This window comes from Callorhinchus milii, unplaced genomic scaffold (assembly GCF_018977255.1).
Source record: "Callorhinchus milii isolate IMCB2004 unplaced genomic scaffold, IMCB_Cmil_1.0 Scaffold4, whole genome shotgun sequence".
In the NCBI taxonomy this organism is placed as follows: Eukaryota; Metazoa; Chordata; class Chondrichthyes; order Chimaeriformes; family Callorhinchidae; genus Callorhinchus; species Callorhinchus milii.
The window spans coordinates 50,020,487-50,044,591 of NW_024704745.1; positions in this window are offsets into that span (position 1 = coordinate 50,020,487).

Below are 24,105 nucleotides of genomic sequence, written 5' to 3' on the forward strand. Positions count from 1 at the left end.
ACAGGAGTATTTCCATTTCAGATCCTAATTATCATTAGACACCCCGGGTAGCCAACTCCTTTTCAGTTCAGATATAATGAAATAGGTTTAGAGTGAGCAGAAGAAAGAAGTTGATCGACCATTAACACTTTGATTTTTGTTAAGAATAAATTAACTATATATATATATATATAAGTTCTGTCAAAATAGTGGTTGGAGCAGAATCCAGAAATGACTTTCAAAAGGGAATCAGACAACTATCCGAAAAGCAAAAGTATGAAAGGATTTGGCGAAAAAAAAAAGAGTGGGACTAAACAGAGAGCTCTTCTGGAGAATATTCAGAAGGACAACCTGTTCCAGTCATTACATCTCGGTAAAGAGAAATTTTCCAGCATCTGTCCTGAAATTGCTCTTGGCAACTATAAACATATGTCTTCTTGTTCTACTGTCTTGGCACATCCTGCAGTAAAACAACAACTTACATTTATATAATGCCCTTCAAGCAGAGCAGTATCTCAGAGTGCTTAGAAAGTATTGTTCTGGGTTTACTTTTTCAATTTTTTTATATACCTTCCTGAGGTGCCCTCTGAGAAATCTCAAGATTGAGCAGCTCCAGCTTGTCTAATCATTGTTCATAACTCATTCCTCTCACATTTGGGACTATCCTCGTTGCTCTCCTCTCCACTGCCTCTGGGGCCAGGGCAACCCCCTTCATGTCATGGTCACCTGAATGGCATACAGCAATTGAATGACTCGGATTCTATGTTCAAATCAAAAACTTCCTTAAAATGCCAGCCTTTAGGATTGGGACATGTTACACTTATCAGTTACTTGAGGACCTGGGTTTGATACCCAGGCAGGTTGAAACATTGGGCAAATTTCCTCACTCCACATGTCTCTGTTTACCTAGAAGTAAGTAGGAACCCAATTGTTAGTTGATGGCGGATCACTTTTCCAAAGTTAATGATCCCTTCAAAAAATAAATAAGTCATAATTTGGTCACTGAATCCACGACTATTTGTGGGACACTGTTGTGCGCAATTGGCTGCTGTGTTACGCCCACAAAACATATAGTCAATTCACTTTCCAGTATATTCTGTGAAGTACTTGGAGACGTCACAAAGACGTGAAAGGCGCTATATCAAATGCAAGGATTTTTATTATTATTGAAATGTTATAATTTTCAGAATGCTCCTTTAGTTATCTTGGAAATTAATGTTCTTACCCGTGATGTGTAGAAGTGGAGAAAGTAAAGGATTTGGTTGCAATTATTGATCATTCACTAATCCCTTATGAAGTTGCTGTCAGAAAACTAATAAAAAATGAGGTTGCATCTTTAAGGCACTTGACAATAAATCGTAAAATGTTATTCTAGGCTAGGATTGATCACTGATGAGGCCACAAATAGACTGTTCTATGCAGTGTTGGGCACAATATTCTGAAAGGACACTGGGATGTAAGGTAAAACATTTGATGTGATATTATCACTGATGATGTCATTATATCTTTGAAAATTCTGACCTTTGAAGTCCATGAGTTGACACTAAAATACCATGATCTGCCAGATAACTGGCTCAAGGTACTGACCAGCTCAATGACTGTCTCTTGGCTTCAAATCAAACTATATTCACAATTATCATTTTTTTGGTGGGGGGTGTTCAGGTATAAGCTTAAGTATTAACAGAGGTGTAAGTCCTTAAGGTGTAATATTTCTAGTTTAAAAAAAAGGTTGAATCTTATTCTCTCTTGAATACTTCAACAGTCATTAAGCCCTGAAATTGATCGAGTTTGAAAACATTAGTGTTTGCATTTCTTGTTGCATTTCTGAATGGGATTCTTTATTGAAGAATCAAATTGAAATTCTCATCAATCTTCTCTGGAGGTAACCTGTGCTTACTGAAAGAAGTCCCCATTTGCATGACTTACGAGTTTTCAACCTGGCCATTAGACTCGCCAGCAGGAATGGGAATCCTAATTGACTTGTTTCCTATTAGCCCTGAGCCACTGGACCAGTTGTATCTCTTTTACTGCTTTCCTGATGGAGATTGTCCTGCAGCTCAGTGGTTCGAGCACTCGCCTCACAAGCAAGAGATCTGGGTTCAATTCCCGGCAGGGCGAAACCTTGGGCAAGTTTCCTTACTCCACATGCCTGATAATAATCCCTCAAGAAAATAAACAATTATAAATTGGTCACTTCAATCCATGACTGTTTAGGGGACACTGCTGTGCGCAATTGGCTGCCGCGTTTCGCCCACAAATATACAGTCAATTCACTTTAGAGTATATTCTGTGAAGCGCTTTGAGATGTCTAGAAGACGTGAAAAGCGTTATATCAAACGCAAGGATTATTATTATCTAAGACAACAAATTTGGAACTTTGTTGTTTTCCTTAGCTTTGTTTTATATTAAACTGGCTTTACCAGCTGGGCAATTGAGGGATAATTCAATATCTGTATCAGATTCACTTTCTAAAGTCAGTGAAATCAAGTTGACTGTTCATATAGTGGGCAGATTGGTTGCTTCCCAGCTTTAGCTCCAAATCTTTAAGTATGAGGTTTCTTCAAGTCTGCTTGAGAGTTTATGTGGGATTGAAAAGGTAAACCCAGAACAAGTTTCAGCTGCTTGAAACAGCTGCCTGTTTCAGCTAGCTAACTAGATGGCGTACTATACACTCACAGAATCTTTCATCATCATTTTTAGGATAAACATCAGAAAAAAAATGTACACAGAGGATAATCCCCAGCTGGAAGGTTGTTTGAGGTCAGGACACTAGATTCATTTAATAAACTGCTTGATTTTGTAATGTGAAAACAGGAAGGTTGAATTTCTGGAATTATGAAATTGATGCAAATCCCGATTGTGAGCTTGTAACTGATTTATCGAGTGGTGTCTCTAATCAATCTGACCCCATAAGCTGTTAATCACTCTTCCAGAGCCGATGAAGATAAACTAGTTCAAATCAATCCAAAATATCACTAAGAAAATGTTGAAAATGCATTTTTAAACAGGATAATAAATTATCATAGGATTATTTAATTACTGCAATATTCAATGCACCATTTCAAGTGCTCCAGAACTTGGCTGAGAATCTTTAGACAAATGCTCTATCTGGAGCTTAGTACAGTATACTTCACCAGACTACAGCATTGGAATGAGGAAAGCCTTTGACTCATTTCATCTCAACATTCCACAATACGCACCTTACTATCTTCCCATTGCAGCATTAAGCTTTTTTTATAACATTAGTGCAGTGTCCTTTGATCAACCTTGCCTATACCCCATTCCAATTGATATTAATAACAACTTCCTGGTATCTGTCTTGAAATTGCCCTTTGCAACTCTAAACCTGTGTCCTCTTGTTCTATTGTTTTGATGCATCCAAAAATATCTGGGTTTACTTTTTCAACCCCACATAAACTTTTATATACTGCTATAAGGTGCCTCTGAGATGTCTCATTTGAAAACTGTAGAGCCTTTGCTTGTCTAATTATTGATCATAGCTCATTCCTCCTGCACTGGGAATCATTCTCACTGCTGCTCTCTTCTGCACTGCCTCTATTGACACAATCAAAGACCACCCCCTATCAATTCACCATCAAGGAGAATTGAAAGTATTCAGTTTTCCGTCCGTCTTCTTCATCTTTGTTGAATGAAGGGATGCGATGGAAAGTGACTCAACAAGTAAACTAAAATTTCAAGCATCTGACTCGACATCAATCAACATGGCTTCAAAAGGAAATTAATTGCTGAGGTTGTGTGCTGTATTGTAGTTGTGTTCACAAAGTCATTGTATTCACAAGTCTGACAAGACTTTTCCAATACACTCTGAATTGTCGATTGCATTTGATATAAAAAATACAATACAACATAAATTGATCATTTCATTGCAAATGTTAAATTAACGTTTTACTGTTATTGGGGTCTAAGTTGCAATAATTTGTAAAGGAATCCAATAGCACAAATGGGGACTCATTTGATTTAATCTACTTTCAAAGTTCCCTTCCATCCCTTCGGATGCAATCTGCTTCCAGAGCAAAGATCACCGGAATTCAAATATGAATCCTTGAGAAAAGTTACAAATTAAACTTTATTTTCTTGGGGGCAAGAGAAAATTGAAATGTACAGATTTTATGTATTTATTAGAATCAATGATCATCGTAGCAAAGACCGGATCACATATCTAGTCTATGTCCATTTAAAAGCAGCTTGATGCTGTGATTGATGAGAGAATTGTTGGGTGGGTGTTCCAGAGGAATGAATTCAGATGGGCCAAAAGCCTTCTGTATCCAAAACAGTAAAACTTTAACATCTGCAATGAAATGATCAATATATGTTGCATTGTATTTTTTATATCAAATGCAACCAACAATTCAGAGTGTGTTGGAAAAGTCCTGTCAGACTTGTGAATACAATGACAGTTCACCTGAGAAATAAATATACTAAGGTCTATGAAATGTGACTCTTGCTTTCTCTTACATTCCTTATGAAATTCAACCTGATTAAAAAGAATTCATCTGCAATGTGGAAATTTCAAACGTGATTATTTACTTAAGGACTCCAATTGGAGACTGCTTGATTATGGCCTCAGACTCATGGGAAGTCTGAAAACAGAATTAGTTGGAAGGAGGTCACGTGAAACAATTTATCTCTGGATTCCTTAAATTGAGGAATTATGTTCAAAATTGCCACAGTTTAGTTCCAATAATGTTCGATATATGGCCACTTTTTTTAATATAAACACTTCACCTGTTCCCCTTTTGAATTGCACAAGCACCAAATGCTTTGAGAGGCATTTGAATTATTGAGGAGAAACTTATGTGTGTCATTGTCGGTAGCACTTTTGTCCCTGAGTTCGAAGGTTGTGGGTTCAAACCCTATGTTAGGACTTGGAATCACATAATCTAAGATAATGCTCCAATGCAATGCTAGGGGTCTGTTGCATTTCCGGAGATGCTATCATTCGGATTGGACATTAAACTGAGCACCTGTCCTCCGGTTCAGGTGGATGTTAAAGATCCCATTACACTATTCAAAAAGAGAAGGATCAACAAATCCCCCCCAAAATAAATTTGGTCACTCACTCCATGGCTATTTGTGAAACATTGCTGGCTGTCACATTTTGCCCAACAAAACACAGTCAATCCACTTTACAATATATCCTGTGAAACGCATTGAGACATCTCAATGATGTGATAAGGTGGGATATCAAATTCAAGGATTATTATTTTTGAAAATCGTTGTGTTGTAGGTATTTTAAAGGAGAAAGAAGGTGCAGAGCAAAGGTGCTGCAGTATAAACAACAACAAAATACATTTGTATAGCCCTTTCACATCGGGAGGATGTACCAAGACGCTGGACAATCAGTGTTTCGGACCCGAGCTGGGGGTCGGGATCGGGGAGGGTGGAGGGCATGGTCGTTGAGGAGGGTCTTGAAACAGGTCTTGAAAGAGGCAAGGGAGGGGGCGAGGTGGAGGGATTGCAGGATAGAGTTCCAGAGGGTGGGGGCAGGGTGGCTGAAGACCTGATTGCCAATGCTGGGGCAGACAAGATGGGGGATGTGAAGCAGGCCAGTGCCTGCCGAGCAGAGGGAGTGGGCAGAGTTGTAAGGGATTAGGAGCAGAGCAAGGCCATGAGGTAGTAAGGCCATGAAGGGCTTTGAAGGTGAGGACCAGGATCTTGAACTGTATCCTCTGTGTAATGGGAAGCCAGTGGTGTCGGGTTAGGAGGGTGTGATAGGGTCACGGAGCCTGGTGTGGGAGAGGACACGGGCTGCAGAGTTCTGGATGATCTATAGCCTATGGAGGGAGAAGTTAGGGTGGCCGATAAGCAGGGAGTTTTCATAATCAAGCCTGGGTGTTATGAATGCACGTATGAGGGTTTCAGCACCCTGGATTGTGAGATAGTGGCGGAGGCAAACAATGTTGCAGAGGTGGGGGAAGGCAGAGCGGGACATGGCATGGATGTGGGGTAGAAAAGATAGTTGATGGTCAAATAAGATGCCAAGGTTCCGGACTGGCTTAGTAAGGTGGAGTGTGCAACCATGGATGGTGATGCTGTCAGCTCCTGAGATGTGGGGGTGCTGACGGGAGCCAATAAGGAGAGCCTCAGCCTTGTTGACGTTCAACTGAAGAAAGTTAGCTCTCATCCAGGACTTGATGTCTGACAGATAAAAGACATTATCTCTAGGTATTTTATAGAATTAAAAATAGAAAGTGTTACATTTCACAGTAGCTAACGTAGCCTTTCAAATCAAACAAGGCAGCATCTAATATGACATGCTCTGTGACCTTGGTATGTACACTTTAACAGCAGCTGAATTAATAGTCTTCTCACTACCTTAATTTTGCTTGAACAAAAGCTGTCTACATTTAGGTGCTTTCTATTCATCAGTGCAGTGAATGTGGAGCATTACTTCTTGACTGTAATTACAGAGTAAGGTACGACCCTGCCCTACACTTCCTCAGAGTGACAGCTTGATAACCGCTTTTTTTTTTGCTGACGGAGTATTCTGAACTTCACACCTTCATGCGTGTGCATGGAAGTTTTATTCTAAACCTTCAGATGAGTTCCTTCTGAAATATTTCCTGCCTCGTTTTTTTAAAAATCCAGAGCCATCTACGTTATTGTGATTTTACACAAAGTGAAAGTACTGAAGGTAACAAAGTGTACAGGTGTAAATTGCACCTTTGATATTCAGTTCCATCTTTTTTACTGAGATAGTGACCACCCTGGCTGCTCTCAACCTTTTAGAAAAACTGAATTCAGCACAATTATTTCTACACACATTCAATTCAGGACATCTCTCCTTTATCATTTTTAAATCTTATAGACTGTTATACTTAAGCTTGAAGTTGAAATTCACTGAGGATTCTTTTTTTAGATTTTTCTCTTTTCCTCCCCTCTCTTTTGGAAGTGGGTGACATAATTTTCCTTTTATGTTTCCACGGGAGCCAATATTCCTTTAATACTTTTCCCAATTGGCTGTTATTTATTGCTGAAAATTGATGGTGAACATTGGCACACTGATCAACTTCATTGAAGCTGAGCCTCACCACATATCCACCCATGTACATCTGCAGTAAAGGCTTTAGGATAGTAATCAGAACCCTGACTGACTCCCTCCCCACCATCTAATGGACCTATGAGGCCAATTGTATTCCTCCTCCTGTTACCTTGGCTGAGATGAAATAACAGCACAGACTGAGGATCAAACCTAAGACCTTCCTGATTTTAATGATCCAGTAACTCATGGGATACACTCAGCTGAGCCACTGAGGAGTCTTAGAAATATTAACTTCCCACAACTTCAAGAATAATGTTTTAGTTTTTGTGGCTTGATTATTTCAACACCCTGCTTGCTGGATTTCCATGTTCCTCCTTACTAAAGCTGTAGACCCTTCCAGAATTTTGGAGGTTTGTATCATCTCCTGGGTCAGGTTCTATGAGCCTATTGTATTTTGTCCTTTGACTCCACTGGCTCCCTATTCCCCCAGTGGATCAAGTTCAAGATCCTTATCCTCACTTTGAAATCCCTCAGCCTTACCTCTGTGACCGCCTTCAACCTTACAACCTCAGGTTTTCTCTTCGCTCAGCAAACGCTGGGCTGATTCAAGTGCCCCTGCCTAATTTGTTTGACCATTAGTGGGCAAGCATTCAGCCATTCCACCCCTTTTATCTGGAACTCCATCCTGCAGTCCTTACATCTTACCTCCTCCTTCCCTGCCTTCACAAATGCCTTATGCCCCTATCTTTTCAACTGCACCTTTTTGCTACCTCCTCCACCCCCATCACACATCAACACTTCTCCCAACCCTACCTCACCTCCCCCGCCCCCCACCCACCTCAGCTTGGATTTCCAGTTAAGTTTTGTGAAGCCCTTTGAGATTTTGTATGCTGATTTGAAAGGCATTACATAAATGTATATTGTTATTGACTGAATATTCTTCAGTGGAACCATCTCAATCAAATCATAATTTCTCTGTGGTGATCAATAGAAACAATAATTTCTATTGAAATAGAAATAGAAATAATATAGTATAGAAATAATATATGTTAGAACCATTAGAGTTATTTTATATCTCCAATACAAAAGAAATGGATTTGGGGGATTTATCATGATCAGTTGCTTTCCTGTCAAAAAAGGGAGAAAAATCAAAGAGAAACAATAGATACAAACCAACGTGAGTCAAATCAGTACAAACCTGCCGTTGATTTGCATTTGCTGCCCACATTAAATCAAGTCAGAAAATCTGATTTTTCATAGCACAACTCCAAACAGCTTCTTCACTTTCAGATTGGAAGGAACAAATGCGAGGAATTCTAGAATTGAGTGACAAAGTTGGGTGTCGAACAGAGCCTAAAGCACATTGTATACTCGTAGCACTGCACCTTGTGCATGTGTGCACCATCATGGATTTCTGAAGTGATTTGTGAGCATACAATTTCACAAGTTCACAGGATTGGTTTGGATGAAAAAGGCCCTTCGGCTCATCTGATCTCAACCCTCCTGAATATCACCCTACCTTTATCCCATCACAACATCAAGCTGCTTTTTAGATGAGCCCAGTGCCCTAGCAACCTTTATTAACCTCAGAGTAAAATTGTCCTTTGTAATTCTAAACCTATCTCCTCTTGTACTATTGTCTTGGTGCATCCTAAAATATTGTGCGTTTACTTTTTCAAACCCATTTACAATTTTAAACACCTCTATGAAGTCCCTTCTGAGTCATCTTCTCTCAAGACTGAAGAGGTTGTCAAATAATTTCTCATAACTCATTCCTCTAACATTTGCTTGTTAATCAACAGGACTGTGACGCACACACATCTCAGAAATGTCAAAAAAGCCAAGAAAAGTCAGATTGTTTTATGTTGAGAAAATCATTGTTTACCAATCAACTATCTCCAAAAATACATGTCTCTGATATTTTCCAGTCCATAAAATGTGCTTAGTTCAGTGGGATGTACAAGAGCTACTTCCAGTTGTGAACTCAATGCATAATTCACAATAATGTATATTTATAAAAATATTGCCTACAATTGAGGACTTTAGTGGCTTTTCATCTAAGGTCAACCAAAGTGATCAAGATCACATTAGCTGAATATAATAATAATAATAATAATAATCCTTGTACGTCTTCAACCCATCTCAAAGATCTTCACAGAATATACTGTAAAGTGTATATTTTGTGGTGAAAATGGATGCACACACATCCCAGAAACGTTAAAAAAGCCAAGATTCCTCTGGCTCCAGTCTGCTCCACATCCCCCGCCCTAACCACCCTACCATCGGTGGCCGGGCTTGCAGCCTCTCAGCCCCTCGGCTCAGGAACTCCATCCCCCAGTACCTTCGCCTTGCTTCCTCCCTTTCTTCCTTCAAGGCCGGTCTCGAGACATTTCTCTTCAACTGTGCCTTCACCTCCCCTCTCGACTTTCTACCCCCTCCTCGCTCCCTCCCTTCCCTCCCCTCACCCTGACCATTTCCCCCCTGCTCAGGTCCCGACCCAATTGTCCAGCATCTTGGGACGTCCTCCCGACGTGAAAGGCGCTCTATAAATGCAATCTTGTTATTGTTGTTGTTGTTGAAAATAGGCTGGAAGTATGATTCAACATTTAAGACCACTTAAGCCACCCAAACTATTAAACGTTAATGTTGAACCTATTAAGTTCATCTTTCAGCTTTGGAGTGCCACAACGTTTAATGGACTTAGAAAAATACATAGTAATCCTTGTAATTGACATAGCTGCTTCTCACATTGTTGAAATGCCAAAGAACCTCACAGGATTTACTGTAATGTGTAGTGACTATAGATTTTGTGCACGACAAATGATTTTGTCACGATGCAGCAAAGCTTATAGATAGTAAATCCACATGTGCAGGATGTAGATTAATCAATGATAGGAATAAAGTTCATAATTAATGTACGAATACAGCACAGTGGCTCACATTCAGTGCACAATATCTATTCTTTTGCTTGCAAGCATTACTCACTGGAGACCTTTGCCTCCAAAGTTAAACAAACAATAGTAAGAACTATTTCTCATATATGACAGTTCTTCAGCTAAGCATCTGCAGCCTTTCTTTCCATTGTAATATGATCTATGCTGCTTCCTGTAATGAACTAATAATTTCTAATGCATAGCCTAAACACCTATCTGTAACATACTACCTGCAGTAGATTTCCTCCTGGAAAGTCAAACAATTGTTTTATATTGCATTACATGTTTGATAATGAATGAAATCAGCAATTCGGAGTGTATTGAGGACATCCTGTCAGACCTGTGAATAACTTGTGAGTGCTAGTAGAATTCAGGATACAGGCTCAGCAATTTATTTTCCATTTGAAATCGTGTGTGATTGATGTGAAGTCATGTGTTTGAAATTCTATTTTGTGCATTGTAAATTTTTTCTCAGTCAGTTTCTTCCTTCCATAAAGGGGAGGTAAATACATTTCAGATGACTGATTTTTTAAGATGTATTAGGGATTGTTTACCCTTTCCTTGGAATTTATTATGCAAGTGATTATTTTATCACAATTAGTTGTGATTCTTTCACCTCTTTTTCCTATCTTGTCTTTCCCACAAATAATCGTGTTTGCCTCTGTATTTGTGTTCCTTTTGTAGGTTGATACAATGGCACATTCTTCCAGTTTGGAACTTACAGTATATCACTAGATCTGTAGATCTACAATTATGTAGAAATCTGCCTGTTTGTTTTTTGTGCATGCCAGTAAAATCGTCACTGGGGTCATGATCGCAATTACATAGCAATCACAAAAGGATAACTGAAGGTGACACAAAGACTGAGATTGAAAAGTTATTGTTGTAGGAGGGAGGCTCATAACCAAGAACATACTGTCCAGATAGTGCAATCCTACAGTTTGCTACTGTGTGTGAGCAAACTAAAGGGTTTTATTTCATAATATGCGTATGTGTTTGTTTTTTTTGGTCAGCGGAAACCCATAACCATGCTCAAGAGTATACCACCTACACATGGAAATCCCAGAGATAGATTGTTGGAATGGAATGAAGGGACACATCCTGCTTACATAATTCCAGAAAGCAGGTTGGCAAGAGCCAAGGTTTGGGCACCTAAGGGTGTGCATTGGGACGTCCTCCTGACGTGAAAGGCGCTATATAAATATAATTTGTTGTTGTTGGGGTACTGCTAGAGAAATTTCAGAAATGTATCTGGATTTTTGGAGAGGTTAAAATGTTACTTAAATCAGAGGAGGGTATGAGAAGTACAGTCTGGTGTAGCCTATTTGGAGTAAGCAGACCATAGGTGAAATTGGATAAATGGAGTCTTGTAGCTCAGTAGTTAGAGCACTTGCCTCGCAAGCGAGAGACCTGGGTTTGATTCCTGGCAGGGCAAAACCTTGGGCAAGTTTCCTTACTCCACACTCCTAATAACATTCCCTCAAGAAAAACAATAATAAATTCCCTTACTCTACATGCCTGATAATAATCAAGAAAAAAAATTATTTGGTCACTCAATCCACGACTGCTTGTGGGACACTGCTGTGCGCAATTGGCTGCCGCGTTTCGCCCACAATTATACAGTCAATTCACTTTATAGTATATTCTGCGAAGCATTTTGAGGCGTCTAGAAGACATGAAGAGCACTATATCAAATGCAAGGATTATTATTATTATTATAAAAGAAACGTGTATCTTTGCCTCTTTCCATGAGAATTTATAACTGGTTGTTGACGGGTAGCGGAAATTTTACATTTTTGGATTTGACTTTTCTCACAACCAGTTCTCGTTACTACAGTCCAGTTCCTACAGGACACTCCTTTTAATATTTACCAACACAGATAAGGCTTATTCCTACATTTAATTTTATGTACAGAACAACAACTTCCATTTATATAGTGTCCTTTATATAGAGTTAAGAATATTCCTCAGAACATTCTGTCTCAGCCTGGTACAATTTGTAGCATTCTTGCATGTGAGTTAAAAGTTGTGGGTTCAAGCCCCAGGTCAGGACTTTGAGCTCATAATGTAGGCTTTCACTCCACTTCAGTGCTGGGAGAGTGTTGCATTGCCAAGGTGCCATCCTTCAGATGAAATGTTAAACCAAGCCCTGTTTTCCTGTTCAGGTCAATGTTAAAGATCCCATGGCATGCTTCAGAAACAGAAGAGAGGTTCTCCTCGTAGCCTAGCCAACAATGCCCAGATTTTTGAAATAATTGTATTTCTCTTCATGGCTGCTTGTGGGACATTGGTTTGTGCACTTACAGGAAACATTGTGTGGAAGGCTTTGAGACATTTTGACTTGATGTATTGTGAACATGCACCTGAACGGTCAGCTGAGACCTCAGTTTAACATCTCATCAGAAGAATGGTACCTCCTACAAAACAACACTGCATTGGAGTGTCATCCTAGACAGACAGCTCAAAGTCCCAACACAAGGCTTCAAACCACCACCTTCTGATTCAAAGGCAAGAGTGTAACAAACTGAGTCAGGCTGGTGAATCAAATAATAATTGAAAATGAATATACTAAATCAATATTGTAGTGCACCAATATTTTCAATGTCATGCTCGTGGTCAATGATAATCTTAAGGCTGACATCAAAGGTTGTCGCTACATCCTTTTGAACTGGGCTTTACTAATTCTTTGTCACTAGGTGGAGCTCTTTAACTCGGGACAGAGAACTGACATTTTTCATTTAATTCAACACATGGATGCTTCATTTGATGTAATCCAAAAGTATCCACATAAAATTATAAAACACGGACTGAGAATAGGACACATGAACAAGTAAATCTACTCCTTCCATGGTCGTGCAAAACCCACCTTAACATGGGCTTCAACCATCTGCATAGAGAAAACCCTAACGGTAATGAAACACAAGCATTAGAATATTCATCCAGCCCCACATCTATACACTCGCCCTCTACAGACAACATCCCTTCCTCAACCTCAGCTACACAAATAATTGTAACCCACGCAGATTACTGTATTCCTTTCAATCTGTAGTTATCTCTATACCCCCCAAAAATAATATACTCAAGTAGGTATACATTTTTGAAGGAGATAATCACCAAACACTTAGGTTGGTTGTCTGCCCCTCATACCAACTGCTGTGGGGTGCGGGAGAAAATCTCCTAAACTCTAGTCCTGTTTGAGGCTTTCTAATATTAGACATATTCCCTTCAGTATTGTTTTCTTGGTCTAAGTCAAATAGGCTGCTTATGTTTTGCCATATATGATATCATTATTTTAAATACCTGGATCATATCCCTTCATCTTTTTTCCATTGAGAATAAGTTGTGTCACAAATCTCAACCCTACGATTCTAGAATTATTATGATTGTATCTGTTTAAAACATTAAATTACAGATTTGAAGACTTTGGTTGTGAAATGCATTAGTTAAATGAGGAAATGCAATTGAGAGACGAGGGTCTATCTGAAACAGAAGCAATAGTGTTGCTACAGTGTCCATTGCCCTAGAATTACATGGCATTTATGGCAGGAAAACATAAGTCTGTTTGTCACAATGCTAAAGACCAACAGTGAACATAAAATATGAAATATGGTCAAGACTCTATTACTCACTTTGATATACAGTGAGGGGAGCTTCCAATGAATCTCAAAGAGCAAAACTGTGTTACGGGGAAAGTTAAGTAAACCGTGCACTGCATGCCTGACAAGAACCATGGTCATAACTTATAGTGGAAAGACCAAAGGCAACTGACAGAGCAGCACCTATTAAAGAATGTACTGTAGGATAATAGAGTCCATCCATCCATCCCTGAATACCAGTGCTATCAGCAAGACATTCTTTACTTGCAGTGAAGTTTGGATACATGCTGTACTAAGTATTGATTCCAGTAAAAACACCAGTACCAAAGGTTGTAGTGTGGAACATTGGTCACACATCAGTGAATTTGCCATGACAGAAGTTCTTTATTTTTTGCTGCAGAAAGAAAAGTCAGTTATAGTCACAGGGCTTCTTGTTCAGACTAGAAATTTTACAATTTATTGTCTGTCTTTTCTTTGTGACAGGTTGCACAAATTATTCATTTGTTTGTTTCTTACCAGCCAGTAGATTTCCCATAAATGTCAGCAACACAGTTGTGTGAATTGGCCTTAGCAGATACAAGTGAACTTTGCTATCCTGTGGATCCATCATTGTAAGTTGAGTTTTTTTTTATTCCCTAGGATTATAATGCAACATCAGATGTCCCTCTACTCTGCAAATTTGGAGTGGCTGTACATTCCCTGCCCCCAACTCACCATATGGTCACCAAGCTTTCAGCACAATCTCTGGAATTCTCTTGTGAAATCCCTCCCTTGCACCTTCCCTCTCTCCTTTCAAAACACTCCTTAAAACATCGACCTATTCTTCTGCACCTTCAATCAATTCCCTCCCAATCTTCACCTTGCTTTATTTTTCATTCAAATCATTTCAAGACATCAAAATCTATTAAAAGGAATTTTTGTTGAATTTTTTCACCTAGAAATGGTATACTGACATCTTCATCAGAAAATGGTCATGGAATATAGAATCTAGACATTTTGGGAAATAATATATGTGTCTTCAGTTGCTAAATTGTTTGTTGGCCAACAACATTTCTCTAAAGGACCACTGCGTTTTGGGGGCATAACATTGTGGACAACCAGTAATCAACAAGCAAAGAGAATTGTTACTGTTTCTGAGAATATTCATTATTTGACAAATCTTTGGAGTCCCGTAACACAGTGATTATTTTGCTTGCCTTAGAAGCGAGAGGATTTGGGATCGAATCCCGGGTGAGGCAAAACCTTAGCCATGTTTCCTTACTCCGCATGCCTCTGTTTACTGTGCAGTAAGTAGGAACCCAGTTGTTAGCCATTAGCGGATTGCTTTCTGAGGTTAATAATCCCTCCCCCTAAAAAATTTGATCACTCATTCCATGACTGTTTCTGGGACACTGCTGTGCGCAATCATACGCAATTGCCCACCTTTCTCCCCCAAATACACAGTCAATTCACTTTACAATATATTCTGTGAAACACTTTGAGACGTCTCAACGATGTGATAAGGTGCCAAATCAAATGCAAGGATTATTATTATATTATTATTATAATTTGTCACATCCCCCAATACAACACTGACTATCAGATGGAATCTTATGTAGCACACTGATGCTGTGCAGAACTTGCATTGCATTGCTTGTCTCAGTCTGGCTCAGTTGGTAGCACTCTTGCCTGTGAATTGGAAGATTGTGGGTTCTAGCCCCACAATGGGACTTTGAGCTTGAGTCTAGGCTGTAATCCAGATCCTTTTTGAACCTGGATGGTGATCTATTTGCAACTTGTTTCTATCCTGAGATACAATTTACACAAGTGTATAGCCAATGCTATGAAACGTATTTTGAAACGTATTTGAGACAGGTAATCAAAGAAGTCAAATCGTGAAGTTGCAACCCTTGGAAGTCAAATTATCTGTAGCTAAAGGTAGAATGCCAAGGCCACATCTTAGAAGATCAAGGTCAATTACTTCTATTTCTTTTGTATAAAAACAGTGCTGAATTGGGAAAAAGCTGAGCTGTGAGAAAAACATTATGATCCATTGTTACAATACAGTATATTCCACAAAATAATTGTTTCTTTTAGAAATTTGGGTTGTTCTATTTGAAATGAAATGCAGCTATTTGGTAAAAAGAAGACATAGCATTTCCATTTTGCACCAGGATTTAATGCATTCAATCAAAATACATTTAATTTTTAACTGTAATACAATAAACAACATTGCATGTCATTACATTTCACAATGCAATGTACCTACAGACATTTTATTTCACAGTTATTCTTGCAGATGCAATTTCATTTTGCAATCCAATGTAATGCATCCTTCAAGAGATGGTGCACATTATGTGTTGACCTCCCTACATTATTTTAAATCCTATTCATCAATAGAAATAGACTTGTTCTTCTACTTGCCAAAATGCTATCTAAGCACTTGAAAAAATACTTGAAAAACAAAAAGTGGGGCTCAAAACAATTTTAAAAAAGAAAAGCAATGGAATTCACAATGGAATCCACCATGGCAATTTCAACTGGTATTTTTTAATGAGGAATCTTGAGTGGGATTCCTTCCAGTACCTGGAAGCACTTGTCATCCTGAGGCACAGTATTTCTGCTGAGAAAGTAGATTGCCTTAGAAGGAGAATTCCCTCAAGTCAGCATGACTCACTTCTAAATTCCTTAATTGAGAAATCAATTTGCATTTTAGATCAAAATCCATTCAATAAGATCTTGAGTATTGAGTAGGTATCTTATTCGAATCTGTTGATGGTATCACACTTAAGTAGTATTTTTGTTTTGGTTATCCGGGTGTCTGACACATGGAAATCCATCACCATACTTAAGAGTATCCAAACCAAACTGAGTTCCATGCTTCCTGCCTCCACATGGAAATCCACATCTGTAGTGCCAGTAATACACTTTTCATAGGTTTCACAGATTATATAGTATTTTACCTTCTAATTGTTGCATTCTCCTTTGTCTAGTTTCTTCTTTATGCAGCTGCTCTGAGTAATGGTAAAGGCAGTGAACTACTCCTGGGCCTTGTTAATAGAGTATGTCTCTTGAATTGGCATCCAGGAGACAGATGAGACTAGCCCATGACTGATCCTGTGAATTTCCTTATGGTAAATCTCCAAATATTTGATTGGGAACACTCCCCAGCTAAGAACAGGATCTCAACTAAATAGAGTATGGGGATTTGTACCTTCATCCAATGTTCCAATGTCTCTGCAATTATTTTCTGGAGTGCATCACTCTGTTGCCCTGGGATACATAGTGCTAAAAACACATCCAAAGAAAAGCATACATTTGTAAATAAAATTACAGTGTCCTTTTGTCCTTGAATTACAAAATAGGGAAGAAAACTGGAAGAAGGTAAGAAAACCCACTGTCAAGTGGAGAAGCATATTTGAACTGAATGTTGAGTAGGAGTTTGAAGCCCCTACAGACAGGAGCATTTGAAAGAATTGTTTCTATTATTCAGTAAACTAATACCACCGCAATCACACTGTGTTAGATAACAATTTTAAACGGACTTTCTAAAAAGCAAACTCAGCTTGTGGAGGAAATAAAAAACATTATTTTCAGCAATATATTTTAATTGGATATCACAAAGGCTCAATAGTTTTTCTGCAGGAAGTAGGATCACAAAATGCAGTCACTTTACAGTATGTCCTGTGAAGTACTTTGAGATCTCCTCCATTGTGAAAGGCATTATATCAAATGCAAGGATTATTATTAGTTTAGTCTACACGTGGGCTCGTGGAAATTTTGTTTTGGTTTTGGGCCTGGTCTGGCTAGGCTGAAATTCCAGATACCCAGAGCCCATTTAGCTATGAGTTTACTGTCATAGACATTCTTCTGCTTGAATTGGCATCCAGGGTCTGGCCTCCTCCTCGTCCCCCGAGTCCTCCGCTCCACCCTCGGCGGCCATGCCTTCAACCACTATGCCCCGAGGCTCTGGAACTGCCTTCCTAGCTCCCTCCCTTCCCATTTTCAGGTCTCTGCTGAAGACCTTTCTTTTCGACCGCGCCTTTGATCAGCTTCCTCCCCCTCCCCCCGGCTCGGTCCCAGGATCCGTTACTGTAAAGCGCTCTGAGGCACCGTCCGGTGTGGAGGGCGCTATATAAATCCAAGTTGTTGTTGTTGAATAGTTTAATTACTGTGATAATAGTATTGTGTTTCAGCACTGCTGTACTCCTGGATATGCACAGAAGTGGTCGAATCACTGGTAAAAGAACCATCAATTTGAGGTTAAAATCAACCTTGGTGTTAATTAACTAATATTAAGTACCTGACCTCTCTTCTCCTCTTTGAAACCTTGTTTGTATCCTGCATTCTCCATCTTAGCCCTTCATCTAGCTTTGTCAGTGAAAAGCAAAATTGTTGGATACAATTGATCATTTGAATAATATCTTGTTCAATACAGTTTACATTTGATATTGTGGCTTTCATGTCAAGAAGATGTCCCAAAGTGTTTTACACAGCTTTCTGGTTGGGCACTACAGCTTGGAGGGAAGGCAAACTTAAGAGGGTGCAGAATGTCAGTATCTATTAAAGAAGGTGGGAATATCAATAAGCAATCATTCAGTATTCTGCTCCCTTTTTTACAAATTGCTTTTAGATTAATAACTCATCTTATAATTTTCAATGCAAATTGGTCAGTAATCTTGGAATGAATTCTAATTTCAGAATTTCATAAAAAGACCTCCATGGAAGCTACAAACTCTCATATTTAATTCAACCCCAAACTAGGCGCTAATTATTTTATCAGCTTCTTAAACACCATTTGACATTCACAGATATGTCCATGAATTTGACATTCCCAGATAATTCTGCCTAACGCCACACTTTACATGCATCTCTTTCACAAGACGTGTTTTTTTAAGAAAGTCGGTAACATTATGAAGAACTGAGGGCTTATAAGTTTTAAGGAAATGACAATAAAAAAGGTATAATTTGAAGCAAAAAAAGGATCTTGTTTACACATTCTTTGTAAATGAAAACTTTGCAGTATAAGGCAGCTCTAATTATTGTACAAGAACATTAAATGTTGTGCTGCTTGTACGTTATCTGGTGACACCAATAATGTTTGCAGTTAATTCCAACAATGCTCCAGCGATACAAATGCAGTATAATGGGTACTTAAACTCTTTTAAAAATAGATATTGAAAGGTATCTAAGGGTGCCCTGAGTACTCTTTTGCCACATTTCCCTTTTTGTAATCTTTGGGGAAGTGCCTAATCTCCATCAGGGTGAAAGGTTGGGCAAGTTTCCTTACTCCACAAGCCTCTGTTTACCTAGCAGTAAGTTTGAACCTGGTTGTTAGTCGATTGGTGGGTTGCTTTACCTGGGGTAACAGTCCCTTAAAAAAATTGTAAATAATAATAATTTGGTCACTCAATCCACGACTGTTTGTGAGACACTGCTGTGCAATGGCTGCTGCATTTTGCCCACAAAATATAGTCAATTTACTTTACAGTATATTCTGTGAAGAGCTTTGAGACGTGATAAGGCACTACAACCACTAAATAAGGACTTATTTGGTTCCATGTGCTCCATTTAGTTGTGCAATAAAATCTATTTTCCTCAGTTTGGTAAACTGTGCAGGTTTATTGTAATAACTCGTAAGCCTTTTTTAAATATAATGTAAAATTAAAACACATACCATTCAATTCTGGCTTTATAGTTGCATTGCATTTGTTTATAAATACAGCGGGAAATGTGAGAAGTATACAGAAAGGAACAAAATGAGATTTATCTCATCAACTATTGCACTGCACGGAATGCACACATCAGAATAATCCCTACTGAGTGGATGATCAGAAACACAAGCACCACTTTCGGGTCCAATTTGTGAGTTTTGTTAACCATTTTGTAAGTTCATCTGTACATAGAAAATTATAGGCATCCTTAATATTGTATTTCATATCCAATGAAAAGTATTATGGGTAAATTATGAGTGCTGACTGCTGATCTATTAAAACAATAGTGGCTAAAAGTCATATTATTCGGTTTAATATATTTGTATATTTGCTATATTTGACCACGTGTTTTTCACTTTACTCCATTGCGGACCTATTATCCTCCTTGGGATTGGTAAGCGGTGTCTCCTTGGAGTTCAATTTGCTTCAAAGTAATAAGCTTGGAAACAGAATGTCAGAATTGAAACAACCCTCTGTGGCAGTCTCGGTAGTCTGGTTCGTGAGCCAGGCATGTCTGAAGTACTCCAGGGCACTGCTAATTACAGACCAGTCAGCCTGGCTCATCAGTAAGATTTGGATGGGCAGGGATTCTTTTGATTAGGATCCAGTTAGCCTTGCAAGCCGAAGCCCTAATAGATTAGGGTAGTTCGAGCTGGACCATCAGGTAAAGCTTGCCAGATGATGCTTTCAATAATAATAATAATAATAATAATAATCCTTGCATTTGATATAGCGCTTTTCACGTCGGGAGGACGTCCCAAAGTGCTTCACAGAACACACTGTAAAGTGAATTGACTGTATATTTGTGGGTGAACGCGGCAGCCAATTGCGCACAGCAATGTCCCACAAACAGTCGTAGATTGAAAATGACCAATTTATTATTGTTTTTGGTTTTGGAGGATTATTATTAGGCTCTGTGTGGAGTAAGGAAACTTGCCCAAGGTTTCGCCCTCTGCCTGGAATTGAACTCAGGTCTCTCACTTGCAAAGCGAGTGCTCTAACCACTGAGCTGCAGGACTCCACAATGAGAGCGAGTGGGTGAGAAAGAGAGGACGAGAGCGTGAGAGATGAGATGACACATAATGCAGTTTTAGTTGGTTAAACTAACACTCTGGAGTCTGCAAACCTCTTGCCAACCTGCACGTGACACACTCTGAAATTAGGTAAGTAGAGTGGATCCTGATATTTTCCATGTGTAGGTGGGATGCATGGAACTCTGTCTGGTTTGAATATTCCTAAGCATGATGATGGGTTTCTGCATGTGTCAGACACCCAGCTGACCAAACAAAACACTGCCAACCACTTTCAAGGAAATCTCTGGTGTGTTTCTTCTCCTATGTAATCAATGTTGTTTAATATATTGGCCCATGTCCTATTTCACATTTACTTCATCTTTCTGTAACAAATTAAAATAAGAATTCCAGCTGCCTGTTGTCTTTCCTTAAATTATTTCAGTGACATTTAGGCATTTTCAGTCAAGTGATCCAAGACACGTCAACACCCTCCCTCTTCACTCTAGTTATGTTTTCCAACATCAACTATGATCATACAAGTCCTTTGAATCATTCAATTTTACATCTATCTGATATGTTTTGCCTCCTAACATAACAGTATATATCTGTCAATCAAACATTGATATAGAACAAATTTAAGGCAAATATTCAATTATTTTCTCAACACTTTAATATACACTTTAATGGGAGAGAAATGTCAGTTGGCTTTATATCACGTCAAGTATCTGTCGACGTATTCTAAATGTATTTACCTTTTTTATATCAACTGTAGATCCTTTCACAAATTGTGACAAAATGCACCGAAGCAAAGTGAACCAGGGGTTGTAAATTAATGACGGGTAAAACATGTTGCATTGCATGTCGTTCTGACAAAACTTGGGACAAGAAGATGATTGGGATTAGGTTTAAATCCCAATGGGTCCATTCAGCCATTTGATAAAATACAAAAAACAACAAATTACATTTATATAGCGTCTTTCACGTCAGGATGACGTCCCTAAAATGAATAATCATGTCTAAAAAATATCCTGGTAGGGTGGGGTGGGGGTGGAGCGGGGGAAATGGGCAAGTGGGGTCTCCCTGGACCTCAATTGATGCTGTGAAAACATGCCCAACAAAGCAAGCAGTTCTGCAGTAATCCAAAGTAGATACATTCTCAAGTTTGCAAGCCAAAACCACCAATACGTAAAGCGGACTTGGCCTGAAAAGTACTGTGTTCTTCAGTTAACTATTTTTCTAAAGCATCTTTTTTGGTTCCTCATTAATAAACAAACTACTTGCCTACAGCTCTTTAAATTCAACTGTACTTGCTATCCACTGGGCACAGTTTTCTAATGATCTAAATGATTGAAATCCTTCTGACTCTTGTTTCATCATTGGTCATGAGCTGTGACTCAGTTACAATGTATCTGTAAATTTGACAATGTTACAATCAAAGGGGTTGCAAAACAATCATTGAGTGCTTCATTCATATTCCTTATTAAAACGCTCCCATGTTTCACTATTCTCTATGTAATTCTTGGTTTTGAGCTATTTTTCTATTCGCTACATTACTTTACTGTGACTTTAATCTCTAATCTGCCAATCTTCATTTGAACATCTAATTTTGAAGAATTTGCAGAAAACTTGAAAACCCCACATATTTCATTAAAGCTCCAGACATGTGTAAATACAAATAAAACATTTCTAACAATATGAAATTGATCACAGTTTTCATTTAGCGACTGCTTATAATGAACTAATAGAAAAGTCAAATAAGACCCAAAATATGTGTGAAAACAATACCCTGATGCATTAAAAATTTATGAATACTGGTATTTGACTTTGAAACCAAACTTTACTATTATTATGCTATAACTATTCTCTCCATGTTTCTCCCCATATCCTAGCCAACAATCCCCCAGATAGAATTAACCTTCTAGCTTTTTGTGAAACATTGTTGTGTGGAAATTAGCTGCTACATTGGCCCATATTTGCGACACTTTACAGTAAATCCTGTGAAGTGCTTTAGAATGCTTTCACAACCTGATGTAGCGTATATCAAATGCAAGGATTTTTATTTTAATGCAACAATAATAACCTTTCATTTGGTATGGTGCCTTTCTTGTTGGGAGGATGAACCAAAGTGCTTTAAAGGATTGATATTGAAGCGTTATGACTGTGTATTTTGCAAGTGATCTTATAGGGGAGAAATTATAGAATAAGAAAGGAGCATTTGGTTCATCACTCCATTTCCTCTATTTTCAGTTTGCTTCAATACATAATATTACATTTGCACTGTAAGAATGTTTATTTTGAATATCTGCACCTTTGATAATCTACAAATGAAGAAGAAAGCCTCTGCTTCAACCTCTCACAATGTCTGTCGCCTCCAAAATAGACATAAGAAAGAAAAAACAGGGTAAGAGAATATTATGTAATGTAGGGCTACAATTTGCATGATATCTAAACTTTTTTTAAGTAAAGTAATTAGAAATCCTACAAATTTATCCCATTGTTTGAAGAATTGGAAACAGAAAATAAAAGATAGAATTGACTCTCATTCTTTTGGATTCTGTATTCACAGAATATTCTGGATTCTGTAGTAACCTAACTTTGTACACTCAGCAAGACTTTTCGTAATGTATGACTTTTATTTTATCTGTTTGTAAGCAGCTGCACTCACTGAAATAAATGCTTTAAGTACACAGAAAGAATAATTTAAGCACAATCATTAAGATTTGTTTACAAACTTTAATATCTTAAAGCTGGAACTTTAAATTCTTTCATTTGAATTAAATATGGATTAGTTCATTTTTTTATGTATTCTCTCACTGCATAATGTGCACTGTTCAAATACACAGGGTGAGCATCACGCTATAACAAGACATGCGTGTTCATGCATTGCCACAAGAACAATTAAAGTCTTAAAGTAATTTAATAATATTATTATTATTATTAAAGTAATTTATTTCTTCTAAGATGAAAAGTGACAGTGAAATATTGCAATAGGCTATCAGATGTTTTTTCACTGTACATTTCCNAAAAAAATCTATTCCTTCACATACTTAGAGACTTTGATTAAAAAAAAGGCTTTCAGCCCAATACGTTCTGACACTTTGATTCCATTTTTGGTGCCAAATAATGGCATTTTATGGGTTTATAACAGCCGAGTAGGGATGTAATGGATCAAAAGACTGACAAAAGGAGACAGGAACACATCACAATGAAATACCAGGAAATGGTGGTTCTATCAGTTATCAGATTCAGAATAAAATAACACTGTGATATTTTAAGGGGTCAGAAAAGGCACATTTTATATAACTGATATACTGAACAAAGCACATGGGATATTACAGTTAAAAGTGGAATAAAATCCATCATAATAGCTTTTGCAGCCCCTTGTTTGACCCTCTGTCAATCCTGCTTTATCCATAATTTGTTCCTACAAGTCTCAAACAGGCTTTTCAATCTCTGCTAACATTTAAGGCCTGCAAGCCTCGTCTTCATGTTTTTCATAACTTTAACTTTCTTATGGTAACGTGTCAGTAAGAGAGGAGTCTGAAATTTGCCTGAACTGTTTTCAGTTGCAATTGACCAGCAGTACTGTCACTACAACAACAAATTGCATTTATATAGCCCCTTTCATGTCTGGAGGATGTCATGAGGTGGAGGCGAGAGGGCTGGAGGGTAAGAGAGATAGAGGACAAGTCGGTGGTGGTGGGAAGATGATCGAAGGCACGGTCACAGTGGAAGCTCTTGAGATGGGGGTTGAAGGAGGCAAGGGAATGGGTGAGTTGAGCTCTAGGATGCAGAAAGGCTGAAGGCACGACTGACAATGGTGGAGCTGGCGAGTGCCTGGCGAGTGGAGAGAGCAGACAGGTTGGTAACGTTTTAGTAAGTCGCAGA